Here is a 27,402-nt window from a genome sequence, read left to right as displayed (position 1 = left end):
TTTATCAAGAACAATTTCACCATGTAAGCAGCAAAAAAGTTACTGTCCTATTAGTTTAGATCCAACAGATAAAAAAATCTTCACTATGTTATATATCTAAAAGTCCACTAAGAGCATATATATATATATATATATGTATATATATATATATATATATACATATATATATATATATATCTCACACACACACACATATATATATATACATATATATATCACATACACACATGTATATGTATATATATATATATATATATATATATATATATGTATATATACACACACACACACACACAACCTTGACATCATTCCTGGGTAGAGCTCCGATCACCTCTCTTCCTGATGTCTCCCATCCTCACTTTTAAAGATCCTACTAAGGTAGTTCTCATGTCCTCTCTTTAGCCTAACCTACCTCTGGTATGCCTTATTCTTCAGTTCCAAGACTGTTAAGCAGCTAGAGAGAGTCCCTACACTGTTGGTTAACCTTGTCATTTGTGCCTAATGTTCTAGTCAGAGATATCCGGATTATGTGCAGTGTTTTCTTATTGAATCATTGAGGATCACTGACTCATAAATTACCTGGAAACAACCATTACCCAGACTGAAAACACTACCTACCTCAAACCTGAAATGTTTATAAAATGGGCACGGTTATCTCCAAACACAACCTACAACTACCAACAAAGCTACTTTTGTGTCATAATAATCCAAGAAACACACACACACACACACACACACAAGAAATTATCTTTTGAAAAGAATTTTATTTTTATTTCAAAGCATAATCAAAATTATTTTCCTTTTCTTTGAGATCATTAACTAAAGCTTCAGCTGAATGTGAGTTGCTAAGCAACCCAGATTGATCAGAAATGACAAGTCCATCCAACAGCATCTTGGTCATATCACCAGCATCACTGTCCACACACAGGGACATCAGGCAGAAGTCAGGATTAGGTCCCCATGTTATTATTCCTCCAAAAATGGATATTCTGGGTGGTCAGCAAGGCTAAATAGGAAATGAAAACAAACATGACTTGTATGGTCTGTATCTGTAATGTAAAGCTCTAACTTCTGGGAAGCCACCATCAAAGTGAATGCTAATTGTTTCGTTCCCTGATTGGTTGTAGAATGAGATATTCCTATAGTCGTTTACAATGTTTTATAAGAAATGTTTTTAAAATATCATTTAGAATTTTTAAACAATTATGTCCCTTCTTCTAGAACAGAAAACACAAAGATCAATGTTCATAAACATTCATCTCCCTTAGCTTCCTTTATGCATCAATGAAAGAAAGAAATGCCTAAAATCCTTTCCAACTTTAGTCTCCAATAAAGGAAGAAAAGGAGTATGTTATCTTTAGTTCAACACAAAACATCTTACCATGCACTTTAAAATGCCTACCATTTTGATTTCTGTATAACTCTTAGTAACCATTAATTATTCACTCATTACCATCATCTACAGTGTACTCTATTAGATTGAGTTAGAAAAAGAATGTCAGTAAAAAATGGGCTTCCATGGCTGGGCACACGCCTTTAATCCCAGCACTTGGGAGGCAGAGGCAGGCGGATTTCTGAGTTCGAGGCCAGCCTGGTCTACAGAGTGAGTTCCAGGACAGCCAGGGCTACGCAGAGAAACCCTGTCTCAACAAACAAACAAAGAAACAAACAAAACAAACAAACAAACAAAAATGGGCTTCCATGTCCAAGGAAATAACAGTAACAATTGTAATCCTCTATATATGAATAACAATCCAAAATATGTAGTGATAAAAAATATTAATTTTTAAAATTTGGATAAAATATTTATTTATAACTGATTTAATCATTGAGCTATATCTCTTCTTGTGCCTTTATTCTTCTCTACAGTAACAAAAATATAATGATAACATGCATATACAACAATTTTATATTGTAGATCTTCTAATCCTCTTTCAAACACTGTCATATTTATTTCTACTGAGAATAAAAATTTTCAAAAGCAGAAGATATGTAGAAGATATATATATACATATATACATATATTATATATAAAATAGGTAGACAGTTCTAGATCATGATTGGTGATAGAAATAAATAGTCTTTCATCATTCATATCCTATGTTGCAGGATACATGATCACACTGTGAACCCCAAGATTTCAATGAAGAGCCTAAGGTGGTAAGGCAGGATATCAGAAAATAAAAATAGTAAAAAAGTTGGGATCATGACATCTTGCATTAGTTGAATTTTATGCTAAGGAAGCTTATTAAGAAGTACAGTTTTTGGTATGTAGAGTTTTCTTTAGAAGTATATACAATTTTCAGTAGAGAAATACGGTAGAAGAAGCAGAAGATTAACATGATATAGAGCAAAGTTATCAGGAAGCTAATAAAAAAGGATAACTCAAGTATACCATACACAAGGCAGATAGAAGAATAACTTCTAATAACCCCCATAGGAGTGGCTTAGACCATGGATTCTTTCAGGTTTTTGCTCATGAAATGTATTCTTTTCTCCCTCATTCCAGATGAGTAGTTTTGCTGGAAATACTAGTATAGGTTTAAAGCTGTGGTCTTTCAGAATTTGAAGTACATATCCAAGACCTGATTGTTTTTAAAGTTTTTGTCAAATAATTGCCTGTTGTCTTTATTGTCCTGATTTTGTATGCTACTTGGTGTTCACAGGGGCAGAGAAGCTGCTGATCTGCTGAAGCCCTGGCTGCAGTAGATCTCCTGCTGCACCTTTTAAGATGATTTATTTTTCTGTATATTTAATGTTTCAATTTTGATTTACCATGAACTGTTTTTTTTTTTTTTTTTTTTTCTGGTCTTGTCTATTTGCTGTTCTATTAGCTTTTGAACCAGTTTGGCCTCTTCGTGGATTTGGAAAACATTTTCTTATTTTTATATTGAAAGTGTATTCTGCCCTTCTGCCCAGTCCTTTCTGCTAGGGTAGAGTCCTAGTTGGCTAGTTCTTATTGACTAGTCCTAGTTGCTTCTGTGAAGACTCCACATCCCTATCCATCCTAGAGAACCTGCTGCACTTTGAGCAGTTGGTAAGAACCTCCCCCCAGCACCCCCCTCTGCTGAGTCCCAGAGCTGCTGGGGGAGCCTGGTAGACTCTGGAGCCACCACTCACAAAATCCTCTGCCCTCTACTTCTGTACGTTCCACCCTTTTTTTTTTTTTTTTTTTGCATGGTCTTTTTGTTGGAGCAGACTCATAGTTAGTCTGCTTTCATGAAGACTATATATCCAGATCCATCCTAGAGGACCAGCTGCACTCAGAGTAGTTGGTAAGATCCACCTTCCCCCCCCCACACACCCCCCTCCCAAGCCCTGAGTCCCGAAGCTACTACTGCGAGCCTGGTGGACTGGGGACCCATTACCAACCAAAACCCCTGCCCTCCTGAATACCACTCTCCTTTCATCCCTTCAACCCCTTCTGCCTGGTCCTTTCTCCTGGGGCAGACTCTTAGTTGGTCTGCTCCTGTGAAGAAACCATGTCCTGATCCATCCTAGAAGATTGACTGCATTCAGAGCAGTTGGACCCACTGGACTCAGAGCAGTTAAGGATCCTCTGCACTCAGAGCAGTTTAGCATCCAAGGTTTTCAGCGCATTAGAGCATTCACTGCACGCAGGGCTGTTGGACAACAGCTTGACTGTTCCAGGGAAGACCCAACAGTCTGAAGTCCTCACAGGAGATCTACTGCAGCCAGGGCTTCAGCAGATCAGCAGCTTCTCTGCCCCTGTGAAAAGCCCCCCCCCCCCAGTTGGAAGGCTCACAAGACATAGCCAGGAACACAGGCCAACCGGGAAACCTGAAGCAACCCTGGGACAAAAGAGGTAGACTTCATACAGTCACCTACACCAACAGACACCATGGATATCGAGATGGTGAAAAGCAAGACCAAGACCATAAGGAAAAGAAGCCTAAATATGTGGGCATCATCAGTACCCAGTTCTTCAACCACAGAGAGCCCTAAATACACCAACAGACCTGAAAATCAGGACTCTGTCCTAAAATCCTATCTCATGAAGATAATAGAGTCCTTTAAGGAGGATAACAATAACTCACTGAAAGAAATATAGGAAAACACAGGTAAACAGTTGAAGAAATTGATTAAAGCAACCCAAGACCTAAAAGTGGAAGTAGAAACAATAAAGAAAACACAAATAGAGGCAAACCTGAAAATGGAAAGTCTAATAAAGAGGTCAGGAATTACAGAAGTATGTAAGTATTACCAGCAGAATACAAGAGAAAGAAGAGAGAATCTCAGGTGTAGAAGATATGGTAGAAGAGATTGGCACAACTGTCGAAGAAAATTCAAAATATAAAAGACTCATTACCCAAAGCATCCAGGAAATTCAGGACAAAATGAATAGACCAAATCTAAGAATAAACAGAATAGAGAATAAAGAAGATTCCCAGCTTAAAGTCCCTGAAAATGTCTTCAACAAAATCCTAGAAGAAAACTTCCCCAACCTAAAGAAAGAGATGGACATAAAGGTACAAGAAGCCTATAGAACACCAAATAAATGGGACCAGAAAAGAAAATCTTCTTGTTAAATGAGTATCAAAACACTAAATGCAGAGAGTAAAGAAAGAATATTAAAAGCTGCAAGGGAAAAGAGCCAAGTAACATACAAAGGTAGACCTATCAGAATTGTAGCAGACTTCTCAACAGAGACTAGGAAAGCCAGAAGTGTCTAGTCAGAGGTCATGCAGACTCTAAGAGAACACAAATGCCAGCTCAGGCTACCATACCAGCAAAACTCTCAATCAACATAGATGGAGAAACCAAAATATTTCAGGACAAAACCAAATTTAAACAGTATCTATCTACCAACCCAGCCCTAAAGATGACCCTGGAAGGAAAACTCCAACACAAGGAAGATACCTGCACCAAAGAAAGGACAAGATATTAAGTATTAAAAAAGTCAAAAGCAGAGAGCCACAAGCACATAAAGCAACCTACAAAAGCAAACATATCATGAAACAACAGTCATCTCTCTTTAACTTCTCTCAGTATTAATGGACTCAACTCACCTATAAAAAGACATAAGCTAACAGAATCGATACACAAACAAGATCCAGCATTTTGCTGCATATAAGAAATACACCTCATAACAAAGACAGTCACTCTCTCAGAGTAAAAGGGTAGAAAAAGGTCTTCCAAGCAAATGGTTCCAGGAAGCAAGCTGGAGTTGCCATCCTAATATCCAATAAATAGACTTTCAACCAAAAGTTATCAAGCATGATGAAGAAGGACACTTCATATTCATCAAAGGGATAATTCACCAAGAGAAAAATCTCAATTCTGAACATCTATGGCCCAAATGCAAGAGCACCCAAATCCATAAAAGAAACTTTACTAAAACTCAAAACACACAATAGTAGTGGGAGATTTCAACACCCTACTCTCACCAATGGGTAGGTCATTGAAATAGAAACCAAATGAATTTACCAGATATCTACAGAACATTTCACCCTAAAACAAAAGAATATACCTTCTTCTCAGCACTTCATTGTACCTTCTCCAAAATCGACCATATAATTGGTCGCAAAACAACCTCAATAGATACAAGAAGATTGACATAATACCATGCATCCTGTCAGAGCACCATGGCCTAAGGTGGGTCTTCAATAACAGCAAAAACTTCAGAAAGCCCACATACATGTTATAACTGAACAACTTTTTACTCAATGATAACTTGGTCAGTGAAGAAATAAAGAAAGAAATTAAAAACTTCCTGGAATTTAATGAAAATATCGACACATCATACCCAAACCTATGGGACACAATAAAAGCAGTGCTAAAAGGAAAGTTCATAGCACCAAGAGCCCTGGTAAAGAAACTGAAGAGATCTTACACTAACAACTTGACAGTACAACTGAGAGCTCTAGAATAAAATGAAGCAAACTCACCCAAGAGGAGTAGAGGGAAGAAAGTAGTCAAACTCAGGGCTGAAGTCAATCAAATAGAAACAAAGAAAACAATACAAAGAATCAACAAAACCAAAAGTTGGTTCTTTGCAAGAAAAAACAAGATAGATAAACCCTTAGCCAAACTAACTAAAGGGCTAAGAGGCAGTATTCAAATTAATAAAATCAGAATTGAAAAGGGAGACATAACAACAGAAGTAATTAAAATAAAACATAAGACCTACTATAAAAGCTTATAATCAACAAAACTGGAAAATCTAGGTCCATATCTCACAAGGAAATAGAAATCATTAAAAACTTCCCACCAAAAAAAGCCCAGGGCCAGATGGATTTAGTGAAAAATTCTACCAGTCCTTCAAAGAAGACCTTATACTAATTTTCCTCAAAGTATTCCATAAAATATAAAGAGAAGAAAACACTAACTATCTTGTTCTATGAAGCCACAATTACTCTCATACCTAAACCATACAAGGAACCAACCAAAAACGAGAACTTTAGACCAATCTCACTTATGAATATTGATGCAAAAATACTCAATAAAATTCTTACAAACTGAATCCAAAAACATATCAAAACAATCATTCATCACTATCATGTAAGCTTCATCCCAGGGATGCAATGTTGGTTTAATATATGAAAATCCATCAACATAATCCACTATATATACAAACACAAGGAAAAAAATCACATGATCATCTCCTTAGATGCAGAAAAAGCATGTGATAAAATACAACACCCGTTCATGTTAAAAGTATTGGAGAGACCAAGAATTCAAGGCTCATACCTAAACACAATAGAAGCAATTTACTGCAAACCAACAGTCAATATCAAATTAAATGGAGACATACTTAAAGCAATTCCACTGAAATTCGGTACAAGATAAAGATGCCCACTGTTCCCATATGTATTCAATATAGCATTCAAAGTGTTAGCTAGAACAATTAGACAACAAAAAGAGATAGAAACTGGTAAAGAAGAAATAAAGGTATTACCATTTGCAGATGATATGATAGTATACATAAGTGACTACAAAAATTCTACCAGAGAACTTCTACAGCTGATAAACAACTTCAACAAAGTGGCCAGATATAAAATTAACTCAAATAAATCAGTAGCTTTCCTTTATACAAAGGATAAACAGGCTGAGAAAGAAATTATGGGTACAACTCCCTTCATAATAGCCACAAATAATATAAAATATCTTGGAGTAACTCTAACCAAACAAGTGAAAGACCTGTATGACAATAACTTCAAGTCTCTCAAGAAAGAAATCAAAGAAGATCTCAGAAAATGGAGAGATCTCACATTCTCGTGGATTGGCAGAATTAACATGGTAAAAATGGTCATCCTACCAAAGGCAATCTATAGATTCAATGCAATCCCCATCAAAATTCTAACACAATTCTCCAAAGACATGGAAAGAGCAATTCTCATATTCATCTGGAAAGGCAAAAACTCAGAATAGAGAAAACAATTCTCAACAGTAAAAGAACAGCTGGGGGAATCACCATCCCTGACCTCAAGCTTTACTACAGAGCAATAGTGATAAAAACTGCTTGGTATTGGTACATAGACAGACATGCTGATTAATGGAATAGAATTGAAGGCCCAGCAATAAAACCACATACTTATAGTCACTTGATCTTTGACAAAGATGTCAAAAATACACAATGGAAAAAAAGCATCTTCAATAAATGGTGCTGTTTTAACCAGATGTCTGTATGTAGAAGAATGAAAATAAACCCATATTTGTCATCTTGTACAAAGCTCAAGTCCAAGAGGATCAAGGTCCTCAATATAAAACCAGATACAATGAATCTAATAGACGAGAAAGTAGGAAAGAGTCTTGAACTCATTGGCACAGAGGGAAATTTCCTAAACAGAACTCCAAAGGCTCATGCTTTAAGATCAATAATTGATAAATGGGACCTCATGAAACTGGAAAGCTTCTGTAAGGCAAAGGACATATTCAATAAGACAAATCAGCAACCTACAGATTGGGGAAAAGTCTTCATTAGCCCCAGATCCAATACAGGGCTAATATCCAAAATACATAAAGAACTCAAGAAGTTAATCACCATAAAACCAAACAACCCCATCAAAAAATGGGATATAGAACTGAACTGAGAATTCACAACTGAGGAATCTCAAATGGCTGAGAAGCATCTAAAGAAATATTCAAAATCCTTAGTAATCATAGAAACGCAAATCAAAACGACCCTGAGATTCCACCATATACCAATTAGAATGGTTAAAATCAAAATCACATGTGACAGTACATGCTGGAGAGGATTTGAAGGTAGAGAAACACTTCGTTGCTGGTGGGATTGCAACCTGGTACAACCACTCTGGAAATCAATCTTGAGGTTCCTCAGAAAATTGGAAATAGATCTACCTGATGATCCAGCTATAACCAATCTTGGGAATGTACCCAAAAGATGCCCTACCATGTCACAAGGACACATGTTTCACTTTGTTTATAGTGGCCTTATTTAATAGCCAGAAGCTGGAAACTACCTCGATGTCCCATGACAGAAGAATGGATACAGAAAATATGGTTCATTTACACAATGGAATACTACTCAGCTATTAAGAACACAGAATCCTGAGTTTTGCAGGCAAATGAAGGGAAATAGAAAATACCATCCTGAGTGAGGTAACTCATACCCAAAATACATGCATGGTATGTGTAGGGCAGTGGGCTGTGCACAAACAGCTTGGTATCCAGTCGAGCAAAGGTCTGGAACCCCGGGGACCTGATGGGTGGTGATTTCCACCTACATGGGACAGAAGGTGTTCAATCATGTCTCCTGGAGCCCTGGCTCCTGTCAAAGTTACTGCCTCCACAACTCCCACAGGAGAGGTGTGTGGCTATCAGTCCTGTAGGAGTAGCACCAAGCCCTCCCACATGCAAATAAGGTTTCCCCTAAACTCTCAGTCCAAGCCAATGAGAGGTACCTGTTGTCAAACCTTGAATCACTCCCAAAACTGTATATAAATCCTATCCATGGAATTAAAGGTGTGTGAGAACTACTCCATTGTCTGAATCTTTTGTTCCAAGAGCTGTAACACTTGGGAAGAGATCTCTGCGAACATCCACCTAAGGTTCCACTGTGCTCCTCGCTAGATAGTCAGCTTCTAGTTGGCTCAGCCTGACCTGACTCAGTGCAGAGCTGCTCAGTGGAAGGCACAGCAGAGACTTCGTCTCCCTGCCTGCACTCGCCTCCCTTCACCAGAACCCTTGCACCAGTCCTGACCAGAGATCTCCATGGAAAACCTCTGGTACCCAGGCCCACAGGTATGTACTCAATAATAAGTGGATATTAGACAAAAAAAGTACAGAATACCTAAGATACAGTCCACAGAACTCAAAAAAGTCAACAAGCTGAAGACCTCAAGTTAGGATGCCTCAGTCCAACTTGGGGGAGAGAAAAAAGCAATCACAAATGTGGAGGGAGGGGGTAGGGACCTGGGATTGATAGTGGATGGGGGGGAAGGGGGAAGAAAGGGGAACATGATCTGGTATTGGGTGAGGGAAAAGGACCTAAGGCTTGAGGGGCAGGAGAAAGAATGGAAACCTCAGGAAATAGGAGGTTGGTGGGACTCTCCAGAATCCACCAGAGACTTGGGAGATAAGAGATTCTCAGGACCCAAAGGGAGGGACCTTAGATGAAATGCTCAACAGTAGGGAGAGGAAACTTATAGAGCCCACCTCCAGCAGGGAGTCAGGAAATCAAGTGAGGGATGGGGTGTCATCCCACAATCACATCTCTGACTCATAATTGTTCCTGTCTGAAAGAATTACAGGAATGTAAATGAAGAGGAGCTGGAGGAAAGAAGGTCCAGCGACAGGCTCAAAGTGGAATCCAGGTCCTAAGGCCTGACACTATTACTGATGTTAAAGATTGCTCACAAAAAGGGGCCTATCATGACTGCCTTCTGAAAGACCCAACAAGCAGTTGAAAGAGTCAGATGCAGATATTGGCACTCAACCAATGGACAGAAGCAGCTGACCCATGTAGTTGAATTAGGGAAGGCCGAAAGAACCTGAGAAGAAGGGTGATCCTGTTGGAGGACGAGAAGTCTCAATCTCCACTATTTTCATAGTGGCCTTATCTGTGACAACCAGAAGCTGGAAACAACTCAGGTGTCCCACAATGAAGAATGGAAACAGAAAATGTGGTTCATTTACACAATGGAATACTATTCAGATTTTAAGAATGAGGACATCATGAGTTTTGCTAGTAAACAGATGGAACTAGAAAATAGTATTCTGAGTGAGGAAACTCAGATCCAGAAGGACATGCATGGTATAGATTCACTAATAAGTGGATAATAGTGAAAAAAATATACAGAATGCCTAGAATATAATCCGCTCACCTCAAAAGGGTTAACAAGCAGAAGGGCCCAAGTGCTCAGATCCCACCTGGGAGAGTGAAGAAAGCAGTCACAGGAGGCAGAGAGAAGGAGTGACCTGGATTGGAGGGGGAGGGGAAAAGGGAACATGATAAGATATAGGGGGTGAGGGAGAGAGAAGTCCTGAGGGCCAGCAGGATGAATGGAAATATGCAACCTTGGGGAGGTGTGGAAGATATGGAACCCTCTCTAAAGTACCAGAGACCTGGAGGTGAGAGACTCTTAGTACTCAAAGGGAGGGAACTTAGATGAAATGCCTAATAGTGGGGAGAGTGAACTAGTCGAGTCCACCACCAGTAAAAGACGGCATCAATTGGAGAGTTGAGATTCCCATACCAATGTCAAAAACTCTTACCCAGAATTGTTCCTGTCTGAAGAACTGCAGGGACAAAAAATGGAAAAGAGATTGAGGGAAAGGAGGTCCAGTGCTCAGTTCAAATTGGGATCTATCTAAAGGGTAGGCTCCAAGGCCTGACACTATTACTGATATTATGGTGTGCTTACAAACAGGAGCCTAGAATGGTTGTCCTCTGAGAGGCCCAATAAGCAGCTGACTGAGACAGATGCAAATACTTACACCCAACCATTGGACTGAAGACAGAGACCTCTTTGGTTGATTTAGGGAAAGGCTGAAAGAAGCTGAGGAAACGTGCAATCCCATAGAATGACCAGCACTCTCAACTATCTCAGACACCTGAGATTTCTTAGACACTGAGCCATCAACCAGGCAGCTTCTCAGAGGTCTCTGACACATATCCAGCTTAGGACTGCCTAGTCTTGTCACAGTGGGAGGTGATGCATGTAAGTCTGGAGTGACTTAGGCTCCAGATAGTGGGGAGGCCTGGAAAGGTGGGAGCATCCTCTTTGAGAAAGAGAGGAATAGGAATAGGATGAGGAGTGGTGAGATTATAGACCAGGAAGGGGGTAACAATTGTAATGTAAAAAAAAAAGTGTAATAAAAAGTGAAGAGAAAATGTACTGTAAATATCTGAGTGCTTCATATTGATAGTATCTATCTGGTTGCAGCAAATTACTTTGGCAAGCTTCCCTTCACAATAACCATTCAGTACCACAGTACCAAGGGCAACGTAGGAAGAACCTTTCAGTTCAATAATGAACCCCATCTATTGCTAGGATTTTTAGAGACCAAATATAAAGTACTCCCTTTAAAATGATATCATATATATATATATATATATATGTATATATATATATATATATATATATACACACACACACACATTTGGTTTTTCGAGACAGGTTTTCTCTGTATAGCCCTGGCTGTAGACCAGGTTGGTCTAGAACTCAGAAATCTGCCTGCCTCTGCCTTCCAAGTGCTGGGATTAAAGGCATGTGCCACCACCGCTCAGCCATCACAGAGATCTTGAATGATCCATTCATATTTTATTTTAAAAAATCGGTCCTTTCTTTAATTAAATGAGCAAATCATGTACCTTGTTGGTACCCTCTGACAGTTTGTCCTTCTTATGTTACATTCTACCTGCGAAGCTTTCCACTGAGGTTAGTGTTTGATTAAATTGATTTTCATTCTTTGACTAGAGTTTCATAAACAACTTTCTCCTTTGGGAGTTGTTATTCTGGGATTGCTAATTTTGGAGACGGCAGGTCATCTTTGATTTTCATGTTACCTGTGTTTTATAATGGGACTTGTAATATTTGGTATTCAATCTTTAGCTTATCTTTTTCAGTACTTCAAAATATACTTCTTTGATAATGGGGGCCCATTGTAGAAGACAATATCCACACACCTTGTTGAATAGAGAGGTCCATCTGGCTCCTGCATGTAGCCTTCACTCCTAAGTTATAGTCTCTTTGGAGCAAGAAGGTACTCAGCAGGCTACTGGAAAGAGATACTTGTACACTAATTCAGCTACAAAATCCATTACCTACAATATGTCCTGCCTGAAAGACATGCTAGGGCAATGGTGGCAGAGAAGTTGTGGAAATGGACAACCAATGTCTAATTTAAATGGAGGCCCATGCCACAAGAGGAAGCCCATGCCCCACCCTGCTTGGATGGCCAAAAATTAGAGACTGGATGCATAGAGACCTAGGATGCAATTGAACACTACTGTCCCTCCTAAGGGGGGAAAAAAAGAGAAAACAAAACAAAACAACAACAAAAACAAACAAACAAACAAAACCCAATGAAATGATTCTTAAATATATTCTGCTACAATCATAAATTCTGCTTTGTTCAATCATCATCAGAGAGGTTTGCTCCAGCCTCAGATGGGAGTGGCTACAGAGACCCATAGCCAGACATATGGAGAGAGGGTAAATCAGAGGTACCCATATGGTACCTCTTCTAGGAGATGGGGGATCCTTTGGAAGAGGGGAAAGAAAAATTGGAGAGGGTGGAATAACATGGTTCCCAATCAACCCAGAAGGGCTTACATGGACTTATAGAGACTGACATGGCAAGCACAGGGCCTGCAGGGCTCTGTACCAGGTCCTCTGCATATATGTTATGTATGTTAGCTTAGTGTTTGTTTGTTTGTGTGTTTGTTTTGTGGGATCCATAACAGTGGAAGTGGGTGTTATATCTGGCACCTTTTCCTGCTCTTGGGATCCTTGTCTTCCTATTGAGTTGCCTTGTCTACCCTATCTTGTTTTGTTCTGTTGGCTGTTGTCTCTAGAGGCCTTCTATTTTGGGATGAGGAAATGAAAGAGAGTGGATCTGGAGAAGAGGGAAGTGATGGGGACTGAGAGCAGTGGAGAAAGGAAAAATTATGGTTAGGATGTATTGCATGAGAAAGAGTATTGACAAACAATGAGGGGGGAATTCTTCCAGTGAGATTGTTTAAAATATTGTGACAGAACTAGTATGTATAATAGAAAATTTGTCAATTTTTTGTGTTAGTTTGGTGTTATGAGTCTCAAGCTCTGTCCTCATACCTCACCTGAGAATAAAATGTCAACTGTAACATTAGACATTATCCAGTTCTATTATCCTGATTGCTGGGTTTCTTTTGTGTATTATTACCATCTTATCCTCACTCCAAGGCTGTCTTACTGCTGATAGTTTCCTCTGTGACAGGCAGACACGTTGTTTCAGCTCTGTTTCTGAAGACTGTTTCAAACCTGTGTGTGGCTCTGGCTTTAGATGGAAATATTGCTCTGGCTCTGGCTCCAGATCAAGCTGTGGTTTGGGCTCTAGAGCTTGAAGTCTGGAGACAGCTATACAAGTGGATTCTACATTTTAGAGCAAGCACGTGACACAGAGCTGGGTGAGTTCTTGGCTTGGTCTGGGGTGCATTCTCAACTTAGCTTGTCTCTGTAGTGTTGAGTTTCCTAAGAAGACACATGGAGATTTTGCTGGTAAAGTAGGTGAGGTGATCTCAGCTTGGCAAGTGGATTTGCATATAGAATTCATGAAGATGAATTCCTAGAGGCAGGGAAGGGACTGTGTGCTGGAGCTGGTTCTCTGACCTCACACTGACCTGTCAGATTTGGAGCACATCATGAAAGAGTTGTACTTGTAGGTATCAGGCTACATAAAAGTCCAAGTTTGTGGTGAGAGAAACCCAAGGTTGTGGTGAGAATGGGTTGCAGTTGGGATTACAGGTCTCTGACCTCACACAAAGCTGGTTTTTGTTCACACAGGCTCAGGGGTGAACTGCTAGTGTGTTGCGAAATTCTATTTTCCTAGCTGATTCTTTCATTGCTGTGGACACAGCTGCTTAAAAGAGCCTGACATTGAATTTGTAATTTCATAAGTCAAGATTTGTTAACATCATTATGTAACCTCAATTTACAGTAGTCACACAAGATTCTGCCCAGTCATGACCATGTAAGTGTTACAAGTATTTTCAAACTTAAATGCTCCACTCCCCATTTTTAGGACTCAGGTACTGAACTGCTGGGAGGAACCTGGGGCACTGTCAGTTACTCTTCTTAGATATGCCTCTTTGATCTGAAAAAAGTTTATTGTGTAGTTTGTTTTGTTATTTAGTTATGGTCAAGGAACACTAATATTGTGTAAGGGCCAATAATGTGGAGCTTGAAGGTTCTTCTTTCTCCTATCCATCGGTTTACTAAATGGCTATTATTGTCTTCCATTCTTGTCTATTCACTTCAACCAAAACCTGTTTTGGTTACAGTTAATCAAAATAAACATATTAAAGTTACAGATAGTTTACTAAGAAAAAATTCTTCAGAGAAAAAAATGTTACTTTTATTTCATTAAGTAATTAAAATCTTAGTCCTTTAATCTAGGTTAGTGAATATAGCTCTAATTGCCAGAGAGTTGCTGTAAGTATTATGAATCATCCAGAATTGCTGTGCGTCATCAACATCAGCTCCACCATCAGCAGCAGCATCATTATCCACATTTAGGAGTTTCAGACAGATGCCATGACAAAGCTTCTCATATTAATATTCATCGGAAAATGGAAAATTGGGGTGTTCAGCAGCATTAAAATAAAAAAGAAAAATATCCAATGTGGGCTCAATGAATCTGGTTCAAATATATAAGATGTGTACTTATTGTTATTATACTATATTATTATTTCATACTGAATCTGACACTAGAATAAAATTGAATTGCTTTACTTTTTGGTTTTAGAATTTTCTTTTCTTACTGTCATGAACACAGTTTTATAAAAATACTTTAAAATATCATAACTAGGTTATTTAAATTGCATTCCCTGATCTAGAACTGAAAACAAAGAAACATGTTTTCATGAATATATGTCTCACTTAACTATTAAATAAACAAAGCAAAGAAAATCACAGAATCTTCCAAATTTTGGTCACCTAAGGAAAATATGCCCTGACTATGCATCTTTAGTATGAAGGCAAGCCTAGCTATTTGCTAACATCCAAAAATAGAGGACATCTTGTCTTATGGATTCTAATTCTTTTTTTTTCCCTAATTCTTCTTAATACACCCTGAACATTTTATCACTCTGAACTTCATACAGTGTCTTGATTAAGCAATCAGAGATACAATGTCTTTTAAAAACCTTTCATGTTCATGACTCTTCCCACATATGTGCAGATCTGTTTATAATAATATTAATATATAAAGTAATATTAATAATCATTTGATGATTTCTTTCTCTTTGTATTATTTCCATACTTCATCCATGGTTTGCTCTCTACTAACAAACTTAGCAATCAATTTACCAATTTTGAGCACAGATATTTGTGGATTACCCAATGCCTTTTCAAAGATATGACACTTACTTACTCTGTGATAATATTTCCCAGAAACAAAAGGAGGAAAGAGTTGCCCCTCTCATACAAGCAATACCTTTAGAGAAAGAACTACAGGCAACAACTAACTACAGAAAGAGGGAGAGTTATTATCTTCCAGGGATGTATCCAGGTCAGCCCTGGAATCATATATATTTAAGCATCGCTGTACAGATTTATCAGATTATATTTGTATGTGACTGGACATACACCTTTGCAACAATAATAAAGTAAAAGCAGCCATCAAAATGAGAGGGAGTGAGAAGGGGCATGGGAGTTAGTGGGATGGGACATGAGAGAGGCTGAAAGGAGGAAATGGAGTGTGAAGAATAATGTATTTATATTTTAATTACAGTAATTTTAAATAATGCTTATGAATGCCTTGCTAGTTGCTGCTCCAAATGAATGATCCTACTCATGATCTGTGGCTGATCAGAATGACCACCAACCTTCACCTGCCTCCACCCAAATCTCCTAACTATAGATATCTCCCTTGGAATTATACTTGGGTGGTCCTCTCAGAGAGAAATGATGTTGTTTGGGCCACTTTTAAGATCTCCACCAATTTGATTTACTCTTTTTACCGCAGGGAGGGCTGTGTGCAGCTCCTAGGAAAGAGTGTTGTTTTTATGTAAATAAGACAGGGATGGTTAAAAAAAGCATGAAAAAAGTGGGAGAAGGCCTAGAAAAAACAGAGAGAGAGAGAGGAGAGAGAGAGAGAGAGAGAGAGAGAGAGAGAGAGAGAGAGAGAGAGAGAGAGAGAGAGAGAGAGAGAGAGAGAGAGAGAGAGAGAGAGAGAGAGAGAGAGAGAGAGAGAGAGAGAGAGAGAGAGAGAGAGAGAGAGAGAGAGAGTAACGTGATATGGTATAAAAATTGGTTTTCAACCTCTACTCCCTTCCATTTTGGTACCTTTAGTTGGATTGGTTTTGCTTATTTCTTTTGATCCCTGGGCCCTTAACAGACTGCCAATTTTGTGAAATGTCAGATAGATAATTTGGCAGCAAAACCTATCCAGGTGCATTATCATAAGTTAGCTATGGAGGATCAAGAGATTTGAGAGACGGTTGTTGTTCCCTCCAGGGTGTTACCAAAGGTCATCTCCACCCAACCTAAGAAAGGGGACTCCCGCCCCAGGACCAAGTAGAGAGGGGCCACCCAGAACCCCCCTCTGACCAGCAATCTAAGTTCTTGCTTGGGCTGTGAGGCAAAGCACTGCAAGGGAAAATAAAGCAAAAACTAAAAACATCTTTCTGGGTTCCCTGAGGGACAAGCCTGAGTGCATAGGGGTTGATGTCCAAAAACTATCCCCTCTCCAGGAAAAAAGACATCAGGATGGGTATGGCCCCCATGCCTCACTGGACAGCACTAGGAGGACTGGAGCCATTACAAGGTCCCCTTTGGTCATTGGAGGTCAGGCCTCTATCCCCGCCTTAGCAAAGAATAAAATCACCATGGTCCTTCTATACTAAAAGGAAGGGGGAGATGGTGGGAGCGACCCTGTTTGAATGTTAACTGCCTTGTCAGCCATAAGTGCTTACTTACAAAGTCTTGGCCTTAGTGGAAAAAATATTAGCTTAGTTGACATTTCTGTGGGAAAAAGTTGAGGCCTCTATGGGAAAGTACTACCCCCAGTTAAGAACAAATAGCTATAGATCTTGTGGACAAGTACCTAGCAACACATTCTGTTCTGTTTCTCCTGCTGAACTTTTTACCTGGCCAATATCCTGCTTTTGGGAACAGGTGTGTTCTCCCAGAAACAAAGCAATTCTGAGTCATACCCCTCCCCATACCCTGCTTCTGTGAGCATAAAACCTGCCTGGGAACAATAAAAATTTGACAGCTTGATCAATCAAACTTGCTGTCTGTTCTTGTGTTTCTTACCTTTCATTCTCTCCACAGGTGGTTCCTCGGACCCTGTTTGACTGTCCTGTGGATCAGGACAGAAGCTTTGCAATTTTATGAGGTCCCATTTGTCGACTCTTGATCTTATAGCACAGGCCATTGCTGTTCTGTTTAGGAATTTTTCCCCTGTGCCCATATCTTTGAGGGTTTTCCCCACTTTCTCCTCTATAAATTTCAGTGTCTCTGGTTTTATATGGAGTTCCTTGATCCTTTTCACTTCCTGGTGCCCATTTAATACTTGAACCATATATTTCATATTTTTTCTTTCAAGGCTTGATATGCTTATTCAAAATGCTCTTCATGAAACTTAACCAGAGTACAAAGTTTCTGCTTTATTTTTCCTTTGAGATTTCCTTATTAAATGCAATTAATATAAACATCTTTACCTTAGCCTCAGGTAGACTCTTCCGACAATGGCAGAAAGCAGCCACATTCTTCATCAAAATATCACAAAAACAGCCTCATGCCACATACTGAAATTTTCCACTGAACCCTCTTGTGCCAGGTCTTTCAGACAAAAGCATGGTCAGGCCTATCACAGCAATACTCAACTCCTGATAACAACTTCTGTCTTAGGGTTTTACTGCTGTGAACAGACTCCATGACCAAGGCAACTCTTATAAATATTTAATTGGGGCTAGCTTACAGGTTCGAGACTCAGTGCAGTATTATCAAAGTGGAAGCATGGCAGCATCCAGGCAGGCATGGTGCAGGAGGAGGTGAGAGAGCTCTACATCTTCATTTGCAGGCCTTTAAGAGAAAACTGACTTCCAGGGAGCTAGTACTAGGGTATTAAACCTGACACCCACAGTGACACACCTACTCCAACAAGGCCACACCCTTTAATATAACCACTCCCTACCCCAAGCATATACAAAAGCTAAATTTTTTATAAGTATCCCATCTCTTCAATTCCCTGGAAATATATTAGCATTTTTTATTAATATAAGTCATCAAAGATGTGCTATGGACCTCATTTTTAGGTTATTTTTCTTTTTTTGCTATGGACTCTTAATATTCATTGGACACAAATTTCCATGAACTGGACAGATGTCATTTAACATTACATGAACTCTAATATCCTTTTATTTTCATAGGAAAGAAAAATATTAATATTCTAAATATTCAGGTATTCTTAGACACCCAAGCCATAAAAACAAAACAAAACAAAACAAAACAAAACAAAACAAAACAAAACAAACAAAACTAAAATTGATCAAGTTCATGTTTGAGTTCACAGATCTAACTGAGCTATGCTTTACTGAACCTGAGCTCAGGAAAGAAAGGGATTTGAAAGCCATACATTTCTAAAGAGTTAAGAAGCCTATGTTTCTCAGAAAATGAAACTAAGATTTATATGTGATGATATGTAGGTAAATATTATACCAACAAGCACACTTCTTTAAGGCAATACTGTAATTTTAGATGGATTATATCACCCTTTATTAATTCATACACAAGCCTACTATTCACACAATACCTTTGTAGTGAGAAATATGTCTTCTCTCTTCAAAACACCTTCGGCAATCTTGCTTTGAATAGAATGTCCTGTTTCCTTTTCATTTTTGTACACATAAGAAGAATCAATATGGTGGAACCCAGTATCTATTGCCATTTTAGTAGACTCCAAAACCTTACTTGCAGGATCCTAGAAGAGGAAGCAATGGTATGATTTGGATGAAGACGTGCTGAAAGACATGAATTTAAAAATCACCTTTAAAAATCACTGTCAAGGGATCAGTTCCTAGAATCAGGTTTCACAATTTCTTCTCCATAAGCCTTTAAGAACTTCCAGTGAGCAGAATGAATAACATAGGCAGAAGCAATCACTTTCTCAAGAGTTACCTTTTACCTGTTTGGGGTATTCAGCAGAGAAGACTGATGGAACAATGGTTTAAGCCAACAGAAAGTCTTTATTAGCTGACTTAAGACTACACTGGGCATTTTAGAACCCTAGTGTAGCATCAAGTCTTATTCACTGTGAGTTTTTAAACACAAAAAACATATCCTGGGATGACATACTTCAGTTAACAAGGACAGTTACCCAGAAGCAGAACCACAGAAGCCAAAAAGTAAGGTTAGTAGATTTAGAGACTTTCCCAGAACTATGGACCTTGATGGCCCTTAGGCCTCTGTTTTAGTTTTGACGGCAGTGCTGTCTACATGTTTAGTTTTACAGCCTGAATAAAACTTCCATCCTATAGTCAGTTGTGCTATGGTACGGGTGTTTACTAAGTTCTAGGGCCCTGCTACATTCCTCAATGGTCATATTGACTGTAGTGGCTATTCCTGGTTGTCAACTTGACTATATTTGGAACGAACTGCAATCCAGATCGGAGGCTCACCAGTGACCTTTATCTGGAGGCTTGGAAATAGAAGTTTCTGATCTGGATGTTGGTATGGAGATCTTGAGGCATAGTGGCTATGGATTCCAGAAGATTAAATCTCTGAGTTCAAGGTCATCTGGGATTATAGGTGTGGTGGAACACACCTTTAATCTGGGCTACACCTTCTGCTGGAGACAATATCAAGGACATTGGAAGAAGGGAGTCTCACTCTTGCTCCCTCGCCTGCTTGCTGTGTGGGACTGAGTAACTGCTAGATCCTTGGACTTCCATTCCATTGTTGGGAATTGGACTGCAGACTGTAAATCATCAATAAATTCCTTTACTATATAGAGACTATCCATAAGTTCTGTGGTTCTAGAGAACCCTAACTAATACACTGATTGAGTAACATCATGGGCTTATTTTGGTTTAGTTTAAGATGCTGTTATCCAATCAGAATGAGAATTAAAAGTTCAGCAAGTACTAACAGCAGAGTAGTTATCCAGGGAGACCAAGAGAGCAGATAATGGCACAAATTATTTCCCAACCATGGCAAGATTTTTTTTTTTTAATTTACTGTTGAATAATTAGGATAGAAATAGGTTTTCTTTCAAAGCTAGAGATAATTTTCTTTATCTCATAAGAAGTATGTATAAGACTCTCCAGATTTGTTGGACCATTTCCTTTAGAGAATATAACTGCTGTTTTGCAAGGACTCAGATCCTGATCAATAGGTGTACTCAGTAGGGAAAACATCAGAAGAGGAATGTTTAGTCAAACCATTGCTACATGCCGACCAAGTTGTCTCTGAGGTCCAGTAATGTTATCCATTTGAATTCACACATGAAGGAGAATAGCAGGCATCAGAATTAGGGTATGTGCCTAGGTTAAAGTTTTCAGACATTAGACAAGTTTTATCTCCTTGTAAGTCTTATAACATTAATTTGGGCTGCCCCCAGCCATAGTGAGTTTTGCCAGTCAATGGGCTGACAGAATCATTAGCTCTTATCTGTATATTGTATAATGGCTAGGTATCCAAGCATAACCAGAAACTGTGGCTGATTTTTAGCTAGGAATGATTAACTTTATGACAGGGTCTATTCCTGTGGCATAGGATCTGACTCTGCAGTATTTTTTTTTCCTGTTTTCCAAAGGCCAGAATCCTTTTAAAGATAAATTTCAGGAATCTTCAGTTTTATGGCCCCAGTTTTTACAAATGGAAATTCCCTTGTTTCTGGTAACTGGAGGGCCCGGCTGAGGAAAGCATAGAATTAAAAAATGCTATTTTTATCTCAAAGTTAAAATTTTACATCATATATATATATATATATATATGATTGAGAGAGAGAGAGAGAGAGGGAGAGAGAGAGAGAGAGAGAGAAGATGGAATATTATTAGATTGCTGGTCTATAGTCATACTAGCTAATGCAATCCTTGTATCTGTTTTCCTCTGTTCCTAGTCTAGGCCTGAGTGTGGTTGAACCATGATCCTGTGCTCATACCCAAAGTTTAAAACTCATGCCTCAGGAGGAGGTAGAGCACCAGGGAATGGAAGGACCTAGAGACACAAATATATATTAATTTTCACGGATCTGTCATCAGAGACACTTCATTTGGCACCATCCATTTCAGTTTCTTGCCCTGGGTATGGTGAATCCAGGGTTTAAAGCCAGCTACCTACACAGCCATAGGTGTGGAAAGAATCACCATATGTCTTCCATTCTGAGTTAATTTTAGTTCCTCCTCAGTTATCTGTTTGACCCAGACAGTATCATCAGACTGGAACAAGGGGAAACCGGTGGTGGACTCAGAGGTTGGCTGCATCTCTTGGACATTCCAATTTGTGGAGGACTAAAGTGCTTATAGTGACTTGAGAAAGGAATGGCTTGAGAGTTCTGCCAACTCTTGGTTTCTGAGCCTAGGAAGCAATGGGAAGAGGTCTTCAGACATAATCTCCTTGGGGGATGGGGATAAATTCCTTCTTATATGGGGTGTAGCACACTGAATCAAAGCAAGGTAATAGGCCTCTCCATCTTTGCTGGACTCTAATGAGCGTTTTGTTAGTTTATTTTAACATTTTTTTATTGTTGTTATCATATAACTGAGGTCTATATGTAAGACGAAGTTTTAAAGCTTTAGCTGTTGAGAGATTTTAGCTATGAAAGCCAGGTCATGGTCTGACCTCATTGCTGGGAGGATGCCAAATCAGGGCACCAGTTCCTGGAGGAGCTTTTTAGGTACTACTTGAGCAGTTTGACTCCAGGTGGAGAATGCTTCTACTAGTCCTGAAAAGGCATCTTTAAAAACTAACAAGTAATTGTACCCTCCCTCAACAAACTGGATATTGGTGAGGTCACCTTTCTAGAGTTTGTGAAAATGTTGGTCTCTTATTTGGACCCCTTCCTGGGTAAGAGTTCTCTGTTTTAGATTCACTTCAGCACAAACCTGCTATCTGGTTGAGATATCCCAAGTTAAGCTGGCCAGACTAGGTATAACATACCTTGATCTGATTAACTCAGAAAGTTCTGTGGACCCCAGAAGAGTATCCTGATGAAAGTTAGTTACCCAATAGTCCTGTCAATTGGTTCTAGAAGAATGATCATTCCCTCAGATATCCTCCACCATATTTGGTTTAGTACAACGGTTCAGGCAGTACCAGGTTGTGGTAAGTCATCAGAATAGGAGAAGAACACACTGGTTTTTGGGTTGTCTTTTGTACAGCAGGGTCAGAAGAACCCCAGCAGTTGAGGTTAGCAATTTTTAGTGGAAGCCAAATAGCCTCTAGGAAGATCAACATTTTCTAATACCACTTTTCCCTTCCATGAAAAGCCCCCTTTGTCTATACATCATACTGTGGTCATGAATGGTAAGTAAAAATATACTGACTGGTTATCTGTGTATATGATGGTGAACTCTTTTCTTTTCCTTATGTGATAGCCTGGGTTCATATCAATCAGTAGTGTTCTCTGGGTTGAAGTACCTGGTCTGGTTAAAGTAACTACTGAAGCTTCCATGTACCTGGTTTCATTTTTCATCTCCAAAAAGCCATGGATGAGCCCTTGAGGCAAGAGTATAGCTAAATTGATGGTGATGGATTTCTCAAAATAGACTTGAGGTTGCGCTAGGAGTAGTGCCTAGTACTGTGTCACAGTCATTAGACAGATAGTGTTTTGGTTTTCCATGGAGAAAGGCCTCAACTGTGTCAAGAGATGCAGTGAGTATAAGATCTTGAACAAGAGTTAACTTGTTTGCTTTCTTTTATTAAATTAGTAGTGGCTATCACAACTCTTAGATAAGTGGGCTGTTTTGTGGCTGTAGGATACTATTACTTGGACAGGTATGGCACAGGGCATTTCCATGACTCTAAAGTTTGGGTTAAAATCCCTTTTGTCTTCTGTGTTTAGTCTCAGTCGAGATTGGGCTTACTGCCCTCTTTGTGCTGGTGTATAGAGGCCTTGCTATTTCCACAAACTCTGGTATTCAGAGGCAACAATATTCAGCTGCAAATATAAATACTCAAATTTGTCTCTTGCTCTTTGAGGTGGAGATCTGGAGGATGGCAGCAACCCTCCTCTGAGACATGCTTCTTTTGCTTCCCTTTGATTGGTAGCCAAGATAGGTAGCTTACAATAAAGATTGGCTTTCTTAGCCAACAGTTTGTAGCCTAAGGTTTGTATTCCTACAGCAGTTCCTCAGTGACCTTTAATGATCTATTTTCCTAAATAACCTCTGATAAATGGACAAGAAGTCTGTATTTAGTGTGTTTAAATTCTGGGGCAATCTGGTCAAGGTATATTGCTTGCTGTAAACCCCAAGTGGGTCTGTCCATTTAAATGCAAAAAGGTGGTGACTCACCCCTATCAATGAGATGCTGAACAGTGGTGCATCTTTCATGTCCACAACAGTGTAGACCTATTATTCTCAAAGGACCAGATTCATGAGAATCAGGGGTTTTAGATTTCTTCATAGTTTAGAGAGGGATATTCCAGGGTGGCTGCCAGGGCACTAAGATGTCTGTCTCTTTAAGCCAGGAAAAATGGACCATAATTCCATTTTAGTGTCAAAGGTCATTGGGTATTGATTAACCAGGGCAGAAATAGCTGTTTTACTAGTTGGTTGAGCAATTATAGGAATTTGGTGTTGGGCCAGTGCTGGGTGACTGATAGCTTCTGACAGGGTGAGACACCAAAATTTTGCTGGGCATCTGTAAATTTAATTACATCTCATCTTCAGAGAGGGTTATGGTAGCTTTCAGTTTATACAAAGGATCTTGTCCCAATCAACTTTTGTCATTAAACATTCTTTGAGGTATTTCCAACAACTGGAACCTATGTTTAAAAATAGGTTCTTACTCAAACTGTGGGGCCATAGAAATGCCCTGTGATATACCTGTTCAAATGATTGGGCCCTATAGCCACAAGATGGCCCACTTGTCTAAGAGTTGTGGCACTTACTGCTACTTTAAAATAACCTATGTAACTTTTCTTTTCTAATATCAGGTATCAGCTTAGTGACAAAGGAAACATTTTTAGTAGTTGTCTTTAATCCTGCAGGCTTCACATTGATTGCTGAGGTATCTTGCCCATTCATACACTATCAACTTAGTAGTGAGACACAATAAAATGACCAGAGTGGAAATATCGCTGTAGTGAATATGGGAGTAATGTATTACAGGTTTCTATCAGGATTCTTCCTAGGTATTTTTATGAGAAATTTCCCAATGAAGATACAGAACTTTCATTCCACCAGCTTTGAAATGTAACAATGCATGAGAAGTGTCTACCAGGAAATCTCTTAAATCACATCCTAAAATGTCTCACACTCATCACCTGCATCCCTATGGAAGCACACCACATATTCTAACTTTCCAAAGAAAATCAGATACATATTCACTGCTAGCAGAGGCAGTCAAGATGCAGATACTATTCCTAGTAGCTATGAAATAGAAAAGAAAATTGAGATGTCAATAACAGTGAGATCGGGCAGAGGACTTGAACTGGTTCTGCTGTGATACTTGAAATCTTTGGAAAACAGAACTTTACTCTGTGTCACTAAATAAACAGCAGTTGGGAAAATTTATAGTCTTTAGATTTGCATTTAAAACTGTGGCCTGCCCTCATTATGTAAGAAGCTTCTGCTATACCCGTCATCAATTAAAACACAAGTTTGTTCTTTGCAGACATCCATCTGTCTAAGGTAGCATTTTAAATTATTGTCTTTTTTTTTTTTTTTTTTAACATATGGGTCATGGCTTGAGAATTTATTTCTTAAGGGTAGAGCAGACAATCCAATACATGTATGTCTACACAGTTTAATCATTTTAAAAACGTTCTTTCCTTAATAAAATTACAATGAAAGGATAGTGGTTTTTACATTTCTCTCCCAACACCAGCCTGCCTTTCTTTGGAGGGAGGGGATTCATCAAGATTCAACTTTAGAAGGACACATTACTCTCTCTTGCCCTTCCTACTACTTTGGTTATTTCAAAACATCTAAGTCTTGTCATAATCTTCACAGGTATGCAAGAGGTATACACATGCATGTACAATTCAGCTAAGCTTTCCAATGTCACACAGTTGAAGAGTCTAAGGAAGATTGTAGACTCTTGACATGCTTCTAGGCTACTAAGTTCTCCACTTTACATCATGTTATAGTGTCATCTTTATCAATACAGGAGTCAATAGTTCATAGAATCTTCCATAAAGTCAGAGCTCTCCCAGTTTTTATATTTGACATGCATGTAAATCCTCACAGCTGTTAGTATTATATGGCAAATTCTACTTATCTCAATTTCAACACTTACTGGGAATTGCTGGAGGTGTCCCTGCAGGAGAACACAAGTACTCTCCTGCCTACTATTCCATGCTTCTCATTTCCTGCCACTTCTGTCACATCTATTCTCTAGTGTTTATTCTTACTGCAAGCAAGGAAGAAAGATGTCCTGTATTGTATAAATAAACTGAGAAACAACTCCCAATTTTTTTTAGTATCAAGTCAAGGAAGCTGTGAGGTAGTTCTATGGAGCAATGGCTTTCATATTTAGAAGAAAGCTGGGAAATATACTGAAACTGGGAGATGAGTGCCCAGAACAATCAAACACCAGTAGCTCATATCAATCTATCACCAATGGCCTAATCAGACTCTGTTAGGGTAACTTCTACCTATTTTTGTTTTTAACATAGAGTAGCTCCAGTTAGCAGAAACTATGAACTAGAGATAAAAAGGGATAGTTCACCTCCCACATATCATGTGTCAGTTTTCTTTTGCGACCCTCCACCCATAACACTACATTTTTTGTTACCTCTGGATTTTGATAAGTGCCATAGCCCAGTACCGCCATGAGGTGGCCATCATTGAGTTCCACACACTTCTGTTTGAAATTCATTGCTCTTCATTCTTCTGATCATGCAAAGACTGTATGTGTTTTCTTTCATTTATACAGGGTTAAAAAGTGTGGTCAGAGTTTAATTCATAGCCTCTGTTCAATGTTTGACCAACAGCACATGGGAGGAGTAAGATTGACTCAAAGCAACTATAGAGAATCTGTTAAATGATTTATATGATTGTGGTTATTGACATGCGTGTTACTTTTAGTCATCATGTTATTGATTTTTGGTGTTGTTTGTATATATATATATACACATACATATATATATTCTTAGATATGTAATGTTACAAAAATAAACATTTCTAGGCATATTTTATGCATAACTAAAAGGCATAGTTGCAAATCATTGGAAAGTGCAGATTATGAATGATTCACAAAATGACATATTTTTTCACTTTTCTGGAAATAAATTACATTACCCCTGAAACTGAGAAATATGTTTATATATATATATAGACAATGGAATCATTGACTTAACAATTTTCTTGGGGTTGCCAAGTAGAAACCTACCTCTTTAAACTGCCTGAATCTGAAACTGCTTTGCTTATTATACAATGGTGAAATTTTCTCCTTACAGTATCAGTTGTTAGAAGTCAGGAAAGCCCAAGCCTACCTTCAGGGAGTCAGTGACTCAACAGCTACATCACCACTAGCTGCCAATCCTTTAAAAGCCCGTTCCTACCCTGGACATCACAGATTGTGGTTAGTCTTTTTTTATTGTCTGTCTGTCTGTCTATTTTTCTGACTATCTATTGATCGATCTACCTGCCTTTCCCTTTTTCTCATTGTTTCTTGATTCTGTTCTCATTCTCTTTGTCTATCTGCCCATCTTTGCCATTCTCTCTTTCTCCTGGTCTCTCTGTTGATCTACCTATTTCTTTGATTCTCTCTGTCTCATACTCGGTCTGTCTGTCTCTGATTCTCTCTCTCTCTCTCTCTCTCTCTCTCTCTCTCTCTCTCTCTCTCTCTCTCTCTCTCTCTCTCTCTCTCTCTCATGTCCCCCTACCCCCTATAAAATTCTTACTTGAGATCTGTTAAATAGTGTGATTTCTTTGTGACATACACTGGCAAGGACCTCTCAGGTACTTCTTCTGCTTAATATTGCACCAATGACTAAGTATGTTCTACTAGTGCCTAGTGCTCTTCCCATGGGTGTTTGCACCACACTGTGACCCTATGGTCGAGTCTACCTGCAACAAATCAACTTTGGAGTCCACTGGTC

General features: G+C 38.9%; 1 long non-coding RNA gene across 1 annotated transcript; it reads right to left on the bottom strand.

The window, feature by feature from the left end:
• Positions 1–785: 785 nt before the first annotated feature.
• On the bottom strand, positions 786–26,227 carry LOC147001079 (uncharacterized). Its single transcript, XR_015045363.1, has 3 exons — positions 26,094–26,227; positions 18,946–19,113; positions 786–1,006 (listed from the first exon to the last, which is right to left on the bottom strand). It is a non-coding gene; the product is annotated as an uncharacterized LOC147001079 (long non-coding RNA).
• Between the last annotated feature and the right edge of the window lie 1,175 nt (positions 26,228–27,402).

Source organism: Mus caroli, unplaced genomic scaffold (assembly GCF_978045245.1).
Source record: "Mus caroli unplaced genomic scaffold, Mus_caroli_1 scaffold_15, whole genome shotgun sequence".
In the NCBI taxonomy this organism is placed as follows: Eukaryota; Metazoa; Chordata; class Mammalia; order Rodentia; family Muridae; genus Mus; species Mus caroli.
This window is presented reverse-complemented; position numbering and strand designations above follow the sequence as displayed.